The sequence below is a fragment of the Solenopsis invicta genome, chromosome 3, assembly GCF_016802725.1.
Source record: "Solenopsis invicta isolate M01_SB chromosome 3, UNIL_Sinv_3.0, whole genome shotgun sequence".
NCBI lineage: Eukaryota > Metazoa > Arthropoda > Insecta > Hymenoptera > Formicidae > Solenopsis > Solenopsis invicta.
In genome coordinates, this window is record NC_052666.1 from 7581429 (window position 1) to 7595359 (window position 13931).

Here is a 13931-nt window from a genome sequence, read left to right on the forward strand (position 1 = left end):
TAAATATTTAAAATATCCTACATCTACATGAATAATCTTGCTTTTTACATCACTTGTTGGAACTATTGAGCTATGTACATAATCTTCTGATTCTATCTTATCCATGTACGATACATGTACGAACGGTTTGTTGGAACTGATTGTAATTTTTGATATTTGAATGTGACATTTATTATTTAAGAGAGTGATGTGTAATATTTGTTCATATTCACCTGAATGCAACTGAACCATTGTATCGCTCGTTTTTCATGCTTTACGATATTTCTGACTGTGAAATACGACACCTATTCTATATATATTTCTGTTTTTAAATTTATAAATTGTTTAAGTGTAATGCATAATATAAAAATTTTTACAAATTTTAATGTAGTTGCATTAAGACTCCTAAATACTCTCAGTGACCATCACATTTAGGAATCCTGACACTAGTAGCGAGAAATGATGCGCTGAGACGCTGAGAATTCTTGCGTGCTATTTTCAAATAAAAAGCTATTTTGATAAAGTAACATTGTAAATTATTTTAACAAATTTGTAAAATTGTTCTAAAACTATTTTTTTCTTGACGGTTTATGAACTGCCAAAAAATCATAGCTTTTGGACAATTTTACAAATTTTTTAACGTGATTTATAGTGTTGTCATCAAAATATCGATTTATTTAAAAATGGCACACAAGATTTGTTAGCGTCTCAGCGTGTCATATCGCATTAAAATTCGATTTAATTATAATTTATGAAATCATGTAATTTCGGATTGAAATGGATTTATTCCAATATTAATCCGTTCGAATTATACTAATTCCGATCTGATTTTTAATCAGTCTTAATACCGTATTTTCGGTGCAGAAATCCCGATCGATTTGGATTACTTCTTTTTTAATCGGTTTTAATGGCATATTTTCGGCAAGGAAGTCTGTACACCAAATGCCCTCAGCGGTTTGCCCTTCGGTTTTACCTTTTTGGTCGTAAATATTTGCCAACTAAAGACAGAGCTCTGATCAGCAGCAAGACGTTGCGACCAAACATATAACAATGAACATAGCGCATAAAAAAATAATTGAGCATATTTCAGAACAGTGATACCACATTTAGCACGCGTCTTACTAATCGGTTGATAAAAAAGCATGTAGACGCGCGTTTATCGATGATCCGCGTCTCCGCTGTCATTTGTTTATGTTCCTGCGACAGCGACGGACAGCGATATAGCAAGTTAGTTATAAATATTTTATTAATACTAACATAATGATAAAGTCAATCCATGTTAATTCAATGATTAAAGTAATTCTTTAACGGGATTGTACGTATAATAATTCAGAGACGTGTAATAACTCAGCGATTAAAAGAAATAATTCATGATACAAGGGGTTATGTATATGTTTTGTTTACATGTCTAACGAATCTCTTACTAGTAGATAAACTATGTAAATTATAAATTGAATATCAATACAGAAAGTTAGAACGGAATAAAATTATTTATATATTCCAAAAAGAAATAACTCATCAAATTGATATCGCATGGATATTGATTTGATATAAAAATCATCGTTCTGACGTTGATTTCATTATCGTTCCTCGCTGTGATGTGATTTTAATACTGATAAAATAAAAAACATAACATCCCAAAGGATTAAAAAAACGTTTTTAAATACAAGTTTATGTCAATTCACGAGTTCATTTTCAGATGCAAAAATTCTGTTTCTGATTTTTTAAAAAAGAATTCCTTTTGCATCTCAAAATGAACTCAGACTTGATAAACTTGGTTTTTTTTTTTTAATTCTCTGAGACGTTACATATTTTTATTTTATCAATATTAAAACCGTATTCCAGCGAGAAATGATAATAAAATCGACATCAAAACGATGATTTTTATATCGAATCAATATCTATTTGACATAAACCTGATGAGTTATTTCTCTTTGGGATATATTAATAATTTTATTGCGTTAAAACTTTCTGTATTGTGTTATGCAATTTATAATAATTCACATAGCTTACATTATTTACTTGTAGTATTATGTTAATTATGTAAATTATTTATATTTCAAGCGAAATTATTGATATTTTACGTCAACCTTGCTTTTAGAATTACTACATAATATATATTCATATATTTTTGTTATTTATTAATATTCTGTTTGTATTTTTCAGATAAACAGATCGTGCGACAAGGGTTCCAGCAAAGGCTGGAACAAATGGTAAGAACGATGGAGGCCGTTCAGCGGATGCTGCAAGAGTGGCGGCAACAGCAGCAGCAACCGCAGCAGCAGATTGACCGCCATCAACAAGCGGTCAATCTGCTGTTGCAGAAAAGGCTGCAATAACAGCAACCGGAACAACAGCAGCAGGAGCAACCACAGCATCAGGCGCAGCATGCACAACAGCAGCAGCAAAATAATAATAATATTTATTACAATATTTATATGTAAATAAATGAATATATATATATGAAATTTTATTTTTACATTGATTTATATTTATTTTCAGTTCATTGAAACGGTCCTGGTGCGGGACGTTCCCGTGCCCGCTGGTACCGTCAACGCGGGATTTTTAGAGGTAGAGGCGAGAGAGGAAGGAGTGGAGGCGAAAGAAGCAGGAGTATTGGCGGTAGGGGGCAGAGACAATAATAATAAATAAATATTATAATAAATAAATTAGTTATACAGAAGTAAATATAAATAACTGTCCTTTCATTTTTACCCTATTCGCGTATGTGTATGTACTTCTTTATAAGGACATCGTTCGAAAAAGTGTGCAAAATATTATGTCCGTGAAGATATCACTCGAAAGAGTGCATGTGCAAAATATTTTGTCCGTAAGGACATTGTTCGAAAAGAACAAGCGTGTAAAAACCATATAAAGTTAAGCACGCAAACACACACGCACACATGCACACGCGCGCGCGCGCGCGGATACACACACACACATACACACAGTGAAGAAAATGTAAAAAATTTATTTTAAAAGTGATATTTAATCAGTTACATTATTTTGCAATGTTAACTAATTTCACTTTTTATGCGACTAGTTAATATTGTAAAACAATGTAGCTGATTAAATATTAATTATAATTCTTATTACTTTCAATTATAGATAAGAATTTTTTACATTTCCCTCTTGACGGAAGAGACCACTACTTTCTTGTGGTTTCCGTTGAGCAACACTATGTACGTTTGTGTAAATAAATATTTATGTAAAATAAAGTAAATGTAAGAAAACAGGTTATTAAAAAAAAATAATTTCGGTAATAGGTGTATTTATTTTGATATAAAAAAATGAGCATAATTTTTTGTTGCGTGATACATTTTAAATAAAAAACGTGCATGGTAGCCAAGAGTTGACTGAAATATTAACACATTTTAATTGTTGTATTAAAGTACCGAATATTATAAACGCCAGAATTCAATTAAAGAATCTCGAGATTCGAAATTATGTTACAGCAACAGTAACAGCCGTATGTAACTTTAGATCTGGAATTGTCTAATTGGCGATGAGACGCGTGACATTCCCCGATAGGACAAAATATATTAAATTATATAACGCAATCTTTCATAAAAATTATAATCATCAATTGTTGTAGGTACAGTGCGTTGCATTGATGCCTGGGGTACCGATTTTAAAAAGAATGACAATACCATAATTCTTTTGAAAATATGACTCTTTAGCTTTAAAACGTCGTATTATAAAGTCCTTAAAAGTTTTTTGTTGCGGAGATATGATTTTTTTAAAGGACAAGTGAATTTTTGAACAATTTCTCATTTTTATTTAATGGTTTTTCTTTTACACTTTCACAATAAAGCATTTTTTGACAATTCCGATTATGCAGTCACATTTTTAAGATTCTGAATTTTTATATAAAAAAAAGATTGTTGAAAAATGTTGATTGGAAGCAAAGTTATAGCTTCTCAAAGTTAAAGTAGTCTCCCAGACCCAAAAATGTGCTTACGTATTTTACGGGATCGGTGTGTTTAAGAGTTAATATTGTTTATTTATTTGTCATGAATTTAATTAAAAAAATTATTTCAATTAGCATTTTTTATATATTTGTTTAATATTTATTAAATGTTTATTTAATATTAATCTTTTTACTTATTTTTTATGTATAAAATTATGTTGGTTTATTATTTAACATATATGTATATTGTTGGGCCACTTACTCCTGACGAAGACGTTGGTCTTCGGGGTGATCCCGGTCAAATCGCCTTTCCCCTGCTCTCCCCCTCCCACCAGAGGTCCAGAGAGTTGAACGACACCTAGCATTAGCTAGAGTGTGGCCTCACTCGTTTCTCTGTCCCTTCACCCTGGCATCGAGGAAGATTCGTTAACGCGACTCCTCGGCGTCCTTTATCCTTCTCTCTTCCATCCCCGCCGAAGAAGATTCGCTAACGTGACTCTTCGGCGTTTTCCCTCTCTTCCCCTCCCGCAGCACCGAAGAAGATTCGCTAGCGCGACTCTTCGGCGTCTTCCCACTCTCTCTCTCTCTCTCTCTCTCTCTCTCTCTCTCTCTCTCTCTCTCTCTCTCTCTCTCTCTAGTTACGCTTATCTTAAGTTTATTTGCACCTTACTTCTCTTGTTATTATTTTTTGTTTTTATTTTTGTTATCTACATTGTACTCAATCCTGAAGTTATTTTCCTGTATTTTATTCTTAGAGGGCTACGCCCTAGAATAATAATAAACGCTCAGTCAGTCAGTCAGTCAGTCTCTCTACCCGGGCCCGAAGCCTTCTGCTAGACAATCTCTACCTGCAGAAAGGCATTCTAACGGGTATCCACTCCGACCCGGCGGATTCGTCTCTCACAACGTGTACTCGTAATTTCAATTGGTTTTCAATCATTAATAATTTGTCTCACTAAAATTCGTAGATCGCTCACACTGACCTCTTTCTATCAATCGCTATCGCTTTAGAATCGGTTCTTCAGAAGAGCGGTAAGTCATCTGCTCATTCTTACATTCACGTGGCAATCTTTCTCTCATATTAACTCAACCATGTCTCTCTTGAAGCACATATGGACAAACGTAAGGCACACCGCGCGTACGCCGGCGGTAGAAAACGTTTTTTCCGAAAAATGATGCGGGAGCTCCACGCATTCAGAGAGTTTGACCCTTCAGCGTTTTCACCCCCGCGTCTAAGCTTCCTACCCTCACCGGTGGAGGTAGAGGAGGCTTTGAACACCGACTACCGATTAAGGCCGGACTTGAGCGGAGGTGAATCTCCAGAGGAGTCATCCGTTAACGCCTCTGCCGTTAGGCCCAACGTTTCGGAGACCTCGCGACCAGACCCTGCGGCAACTCGCAAAAATGCAGTCTCGAGCTTTGAGAGGCGCCGGCCTGCACGGGGAACCACAGATTTCGCTCCAGCGCGTATTATGACCCGGCCCTTGTCCCTGTCCATCGCCGCCAGGAAACCGACCAGGTCTCTCGCAGAACCCCGGTACTGATCTCGCGAAGATTACCGGCCATTATAAAGGACGTAAAAATTAAATTAATTATAACTAAGAATCGGCACGGGAACATCCGCATTACCCGCAGTTAAACTATGTAACCACCGTTCAACTTCTTTGTATGTAATTACGTAAATATATATACATATTTAATCTAACAATCACACGCGTGTCACTGTTATTTAACCCCACAAGCTCAATCACGCATTTCAAATCTCCTTCCATTACAATGAAATTCTATTAGAACTTTCCAAATTCACTGCTTATTCATTACATAAATATATGTATTCTCCCAGAACATCTCCTCTCCTTGCATGAATGAATTGTCGTGTATCGGGGCGTGTTATCGCACGATTCCGAGCCGCGACTGGTGACAGCTGCCTTAATACCTAAAATCAAAGAAACACACGTCCCGGACCGCGAGCCGCGCGAATCCGCGGACGTAACAACTGGTGACAGCGGTGGGGTGCCAAAATACCCACTTATTCACCAAAACTAACAAAAGAACAAAATCTATGTCCCAGATTACAATTTCGCGAATCCGCGGACGTAACAATGCGCATGCTTTATATTACAATCAAGAGCTCATTCGCGTAATTCATTTACTTCATCGGTATTTGTTTCTTTGTTACTTTGAATTCTTTCAATTATTTGTATATTATCTGACAATAGATCATCTTCAATATTTTTAACGAAAGAAATGCTGTCAGCATTCAATATTTCAGAGTCATCATTAGCTTCAATATCGTTAGCTTCAATATTAATAACTTCGATATCATTAGCTTCAATATTGTCATTTATATCTAATTCAGCTGTAAAAATAATTTATTATAAATTAAAAAGAAATGAAAATTACAAATATGTTATTGGACCGATAGTGTACACTGTTAAATGTTAATGGATTAAATTTGAACCAATTTCTTGAGTTAAATAATATTTAGTTATTCTTAACTACATATGTGTCAAAATTTACTATTTTAACACAAAACATGTGTTTAAAGAAACAACCACATCTATGGTTATTTTTTTTTACTCATTTCTATGGTTGAATTACTTCATTTCAAAGCAGCGCCACTGACCGCCACAATTCAATAAAACAAATGAGTAGCGGTGTCGTTGCTATGTATGAGAGACAACAAGACGTGTACTTCCAAGAGTGCCATAATGCTACTTAATTTGTGATAGAAAAAGACTGCTAATTTGTAAAAGAAAAAGAAAAAGAAGAAGAAAGTGATACCTTTTGTAGTAAGTAAAAATAAATTTTTTTTATTGACCGACGGACACGTTAGTTATCAACGTTTAGATTTAGGTTATGTAGGCACTAAAATTTATATACCTAAATTAGATCTGTCCAAAACTTGGTTCACGAGCTTACTTACGATAGACTAGAGCTTCGAATGCAGAAAGAGCTTATAGTGACTTTTTTTTGTTTGCTTTGTCTCGCTCTATCGAGGCGATGGAAAGGTAGAACCACTTTAGTTCGCGAGCCGGCTTTGGACAGGCCTATAAATAATAAGCAAGAATAATCTAACATTGATAGTTAATATCATTTTCATCCACCAATTTATAAATTGTATTCATTGCAAAATTGTGCTCATTGATTAATCGAGCAGTAAGCAACTAGCAAATGTTTAGACATTTATATTCACAATAGTAATATCAAAAACAGATCGAGTAATATAAAAAAATGGATGATAAGGGCAATATGAAACAATGAATGATAACACATAAGGCACATAAAGCACGAACTATGTACATGTTACAAATATGTGTTACATATATGTTATACATGTTACTAAAGATTTTCAGAAATGAGAACTACCACACATTCGATATTTATTTATTAGTCAGTTCGTCAGTTTTTTGTTACTTATAATAAATTTATTCGTTAATAAACAGTCACCCACATTATACGTGCCTTTTTTTATTGTATATTTTTCATTCAGATTATTTCGGAAATAATGGCTAAAGTCAATAACAGAGATTTTATTGCTAAAAAACTCCAGGAATGGGGATTTAAAAATTTTATAGACAATTTTAATCGTAAGTGTCATGAAATATGTTCAGCAGTATTTTGTGAGTTGTTATATTTTATATTGTGCTATTGCAATTAATAGTTTATTTAATATTACTATTATGTGGAACTTTTTTTATTATTTAGTACTTTATAAGATCAGCTGCGTTACTGTAATATGTATTATAGTAAACGAAACGTTTTTAGTCATGATATTCTTAATTTAATTTTCCTTAACAAGAGAACAAATGATGAAAAATCATTTAAATTGTTAGATTTGGATACGATAAAAGTTCTCATTCCACCAGCTGGCCCACGATTAAAATTTACAAAGATGTTAGCTGAATACAAATCTTTATTAGACGAAGTGCTATACGACATATCATTACCTATATCTACTGCTTCCAGTGACAATACTGACTTGATAAGTGTATCTGAATCAGATTCATTTGATTCTAATCATTCATTTTCTCTTTCTACACAATCATCTTTTGATTTAGTTAATCTTGATCTGATACAAATATTGCAAAAGAAGTACCCAAACATTTTATCCTTGCTTAGAAAAGAAAAACAAATTGGTTGGTGTGATAAACAGCGAATTAATCGATTGTTTATTTCGGCACTTATTGAAAAATATGGGCCTTTTCCACTACAGCACGGAAAACCAGTTTAGCACAGCTAATTATACAACAATTTCCATCTTTGAAAGATCACGAAGGAAAAGGCTATGTTAGTTATAAAAAACTTGTAAATTTTCAGTTTGTACAGCCATTGAATTGTAACATTTATAGGAACAGTGGTTCTGTGAAAGACAGAATGGAAGTGCGTTATCTGGACTTATTAAAGAACGAATCAAAAACTGGAGGAAACGTCTTAGTCCCGGGGATAAAATAGCATTAGGAATACAATCACGTAACAGGAAAATATCTAAAGAGGACAACAAAGAAACAACTATAAAATGTTTAAGAAAAAATGCAGCAATCAGCCAAGAAGATCTGCAAATGCAACAATGGTTGAAAGAAAACTCTACGCCAAGATCTGTTGTAATTGAACGTATGCGTGATACTGCAATTGCAAGAGACGTTTTTATTTTTGACGAGAAGCATTCTCTTACAGAAATTCTTGATGCATGGCCTCGATTATTAGATCCAGAAATTGTAAATATTTTTATGGTCATTTGTATTAATTTTAAATATAACAATTTATTTAAACAAAGAGAAAAAAAAGAGAAATATATTGTGCAATAGATATTTAAAGTATCTTTTGATTTTATCTTTCAGATAGATAAAGAATTTGTGCAACGATATTCACAACAACAAGGAGATGCTCTTTGTAGTGAATTTGGCTTACTTTCAGAAAGAATAATCTTTCAAGCCAAAAACTGCGGACGAACAGCAGCTGAAAAATTTGCACTAGAACTATGCGCGCAAGGTTAATAAAACAATTTTCATTACTTTAGATTTATAAATAATTTTGATTTTAATATAACTTTCAAAAATAATATAACTTTCAAAAATAGATTCTGATCGGACCATAACTGCGTTGCGACTGCTTCCATTTCTTCTCCCTCAAACAGCATTTTTAATCAAAGAACAAGGTAAAAAAGAAACGACTAGGATCAAACCAACTTCACAGGTTTCTAAATTGCATTTCATCGATGTTATTCCTGTGAGTACTAAATTTTATAGTTTCTTATATACAGGTTTTTTTATATATTTAATATATATTATTACAAGCTGTATTGGCATTATTCATAATACATTTCTGAAAAACGATGGTATATAATTAGCGTATTTCATGATGTTACTGATTCCAGCAATTAGTCTCATTATTAAAAAAATTTCTTATACTATGCACTTTTAATATTAATAAATTTGATATTTTTTTGTAGGAAACAACAAATTTAGATTACTATCTTGCTAATGACCGTTTAGGACCAGATAAGCGTCGAAAACAACCGTTTATTCTGCTGACTGGAGAAGAATCTCGACCAACACAAATTTTTGTTATCGTAGAAAATCATACTATTAATGTACCGACTGTTTTGAAAGATGTTGATTTGTGTTTTAAAATGCCCTTTATTTGTAATATTAATTACTCTGAATTCTGCAAGAATGTGTGGCAGTTTTAGATATTGTATTTTATAAAACTGCTTCTCTTTCTGATAAGCATATCCCGGCTTCTGTACGAGAATTAAAAACGCAGTTATTTTCTCACATTTCAGAACAGTCATGAAATGTCCAAAATGTAAAAAAATATTTAATGAAACTGAGATGTTACGTAGACATATTCGTTTATTTCATGGCATTAGAGATGGCGAAATTATTGTGTGCGCTGAAAATAATTGTTCTCAAATGTTTATGAAAGTGTTTAATTTTATTCAACATTGTAGAAAATGTCGTATTATCAGTCATATGCATAAACCAGAAATTATTTTCACAGATCATCTGCCAACTAATAACGTAAATATAGAAACTGTAAATTTGTCTACATATGCAATTCAATCTGAGAATAGTAATCACAATGTGCTAGATAATACTATGAAAGGGTTAAAAATGCAGCTGCTCAACACTGCATTGATTTATTGGCACAATCAAATGTTACAGTCACTGCCGCAGTAAGCAATATTGAGAAGACATCAGATTTTATGTTACATCTTTATTGAAACAAAGAATAAAAGATTCATTTATTGGGAATATTTTTTCAGAGGAACACAATAATCTCTTACAAGAATTTGGTACATTGTCATTAGCTCTAAAACATTATTCTACTGTACAAAAATTACAGAATTTAGTAAAAAATTAGCCAACCTATGTAGCACCATTAGAAATTGAATTAGGAGTGCGTTATGAAAATAGATATAAGTCAGGTGTGATGCGTCTGATACGAGTAAAAGAAACATTTCAACACGTTCCATTAAAGGAATTGCTCATAAAATTTTTAACTTCTGATGGTATTCTAAATAATATTACGCAGTATAAACAAAGAGCTAAGAATGTTGTTAATGAAATGATTAACTTACAACAAGGTGCTTATTATAAAAATCATGAGATTTTGTCCATTGATGATAACGTAATAGCTTTAGAGTTTTATATAGACGATGTTGAAATTACAAATCCTTTAGGTTCAAAAGCTGGAATTCATAAACTTGGCCTTATTTATTTTACGATAAAAGACTTGCCTCTTATACATATGTCTTCTCTGGAAAATATTTTTCTTTGTAATATACACTGTGCGGTTATACACTTTGATGTTAAAAAATATGGTTACAACAAAATTTTACAGCCTCTTATTAGAGAATTGGAAGACTTAAACAAAGATGACATAATAGTTTATGAAAATAGCAACATTAAACATCATCTAAAATTTATTTTATGGCAATTTACCGGAGATAATTTAGGAATTCAGAAACTGTTTGGTAGAAGGTTTCACCGCCAATTTTTATTGTAGGTTTTGTACTTTGCACAAAGATGTTATGAATTCATGTACTACAAAAATTTCTGCGAAATTTGCAAGAACACCAGAAAATTACGAAAAACATCTGGCAGACGGGTTAAATGGAATAAAAACAGTTTCTGAAACTGGAATTAATACCAGTTATTGTCTCAATACATTGAATTACTGGCATGTTACGAAAAACTTTTCAGTAGACTGTATGCATGATATATTTGAAGGCTGGGGATCATTAGAATTGCGACTTATATTAAGACAATTTATATTTAATGACAAATTTTTTACTTTATCTTTTTTAAATGGTAGCTTAAAAAGCTTTAGTTATGGTTTTTGTGATATGAAAAATAAGCCAACTACGTTGACAAAAGAACAAATAAATAGGCCTGGTGGTGCAACAGGACAAAGTGCCGCTCAAATCTGGTGCTTAATTAGAATATTGCCTTTACTCATAGGTAATAAAATTCCAGCAGATAATAATTATTGGCATTTGCATTTTCTTATATTAAAGATTCTCGATATTGTTATGGCTTCACGTATTTAAATAAGTGAAACATTTTTACTACAAGAAATGATTCATGATCATCACAAATTAATTTTATTTCTTTTTCCTGAGCGACATTTGACACCGAAACAACACTTTCTCATACATTATCCCCGGGTTATAAGAGAATTAGGTCCTCCAATCAGGTACTGGAACATGCGCAACGAAAGCAAACATTTTAGTTTTAAAATAATGGCAGCTTCCACTGGTAATTTTATTAACGTGAGTAAAACACTTGCATACAGAAATCAAAACAGGCTGCAATTCTAAGAAGAAAAAGTGTTTTGGAGAATGTAGCAGAATTATATTCCACTACAATTAAAAAAGTGGTTTTGTTAGAAAATTACCAGCTTTTTTTTGAAAACAGCGTTTAAAGTAAATAATTTAACTGTTGATTCAACAATAACAATTGCAAAATCAGCAAATGTTCAGAGTACAATGTACCGAGCTGGTGATGTTTTATTAATTTCATGTAATGGAAATTTACCACTGTTTGGTGTTATAAAGCAAATTTTACCTTTTGCTGTTTATTTTTATTGCCATCTATTTGAAACACTTTGTTTTCAAGATCATTTTCACGCCTATGTTGTATGTTATTCAGAAGACTACATATATATAAAAAAATCAATATTGTATGATTTTCGAACTTATTATGCATGTAAGCCATTTCTTGTTGATAACGAAAACTATTATATATGTTTACGAAACAAAGTGTGTTCGACTAAAGATGTATAATCTGAAAAGTTACTGTAATTATTTTTTTTAATCTGCTTTTATAGCAGTCTTTAGATTATTAATTTCTGTAAAAATTCAAGAAATAAGGTATATGTATACATAAATACACCCATAATATCTATTTATATTTACACCATATTTAAAATGCTTATTACATATAATTATATTTTATTAATCATAAAAACATAACGTTTTTATAATTTTTAAAATATAATTACATGTAATAATAATTATCTATTATTCTGTGTTTAGCAAAACGATAAAAACAATAATATTTAACTTAATTTTGAGTAATTTTTGACACAATGTAGATTAGTAATATTAATTCATTAAAACTCAATATTGAATCATTTTCTATTAAGTCAAAAGTTAACATTAACGTATGTATATGATCAAAAATGAACCTAATTTTAGTTAAATTCAACACACATTTTTAGTTAAATTATTTAACTCTATCGTTTCAATTAAATTAACGACGTATTTAATAGGAGCAGTGGCGACTTCTAAACATAGTTAAAAATAACTCACTTTGAGTAAAATTTCACACTACGGATTTAACAGTGTAACAACACAATGATAGTAAGAAAGCCTTCTTCGGTCGCAGCTAGGTCTTAGTGCTTATATTTATTTGTGTGATTTTATATTATATACTTCTCCAAATTCAACCAGAATGTGCGACAAATTAATTTTCGCTCGTAACATAGTATGTCGAATAAGAATTAGTAATATCACTATTTATATTAAATTGATTAATTTAATATAATAATTGATGCTGATTTGCATCTATATACCCATTCCCCCCTGAAAAAACTGTAAGAAATTTATTGCGAAAAATAACACCACACCCAGGGTTCGAATAACGTTCAATACTTCGAGATATTGAACAAAATCTAATCAACGCAGTGGTTGCTAGGATACTTCACATTTGTAATGGTCTTGTTTATATGTAATTCAGTGCTTGGAATTAGTGGCACATTTCGAGCCGATTTCCGATGTGACGCCTACTGTCTCCCCTCGAGCCCCTCACTCCGCTCGCGGACCTACAGCCGAGCTGCCATTGAACTATACTCTAACTGGAATGGGCACTGGCCGCCAGTAAACGTGACGAAAGAGAGCCATTTCGAAGGGCCACCTCTCTTTGTCAGTACAGTCACGTTAGAAAGTTTTACAGTACCGGAACATGAGGGTAGATAAACGAGCGACTTGAGTGACATATCATAAATAAAACGAAAACAGAATTGTATTATATTTTTTTATAAGATTTATTTTTGAACAACATGAATGAAGTATTGAATAAAACACTTAAATAACATAGTGTGCTATTGTAGTTACCATATAAAATAAAATATATTCAAACTGTATTAATTTTTTTACATCATGTTCTTATAAATTAATCTATTAAAATAATATTTTACACAAAACAAACTTTACTTTTTATGTTTTAACCGACTTTTTTTTAAAGAGGTTAGAAAGTTATCTTTATGTTTTGATCGATTTATTACATGACCTTTAACAATAGATCAAAATACAAAAACAATAATTTTTTAATTTTTTTAAATAATCAAATTTATTAATGATACATTAATTTTAATAGACATTTCTAAACAAGTAAAAAATTAATAAAATTTATTTTATTCAACTTTTAATAAATCAAATACATAATAATTAGTATATAATTAAATTGAATGTAATGTAGAAGCACAATAAAATTATAATTTATTTAGAATTATTTTTTGTTTATTTAGAAATTAA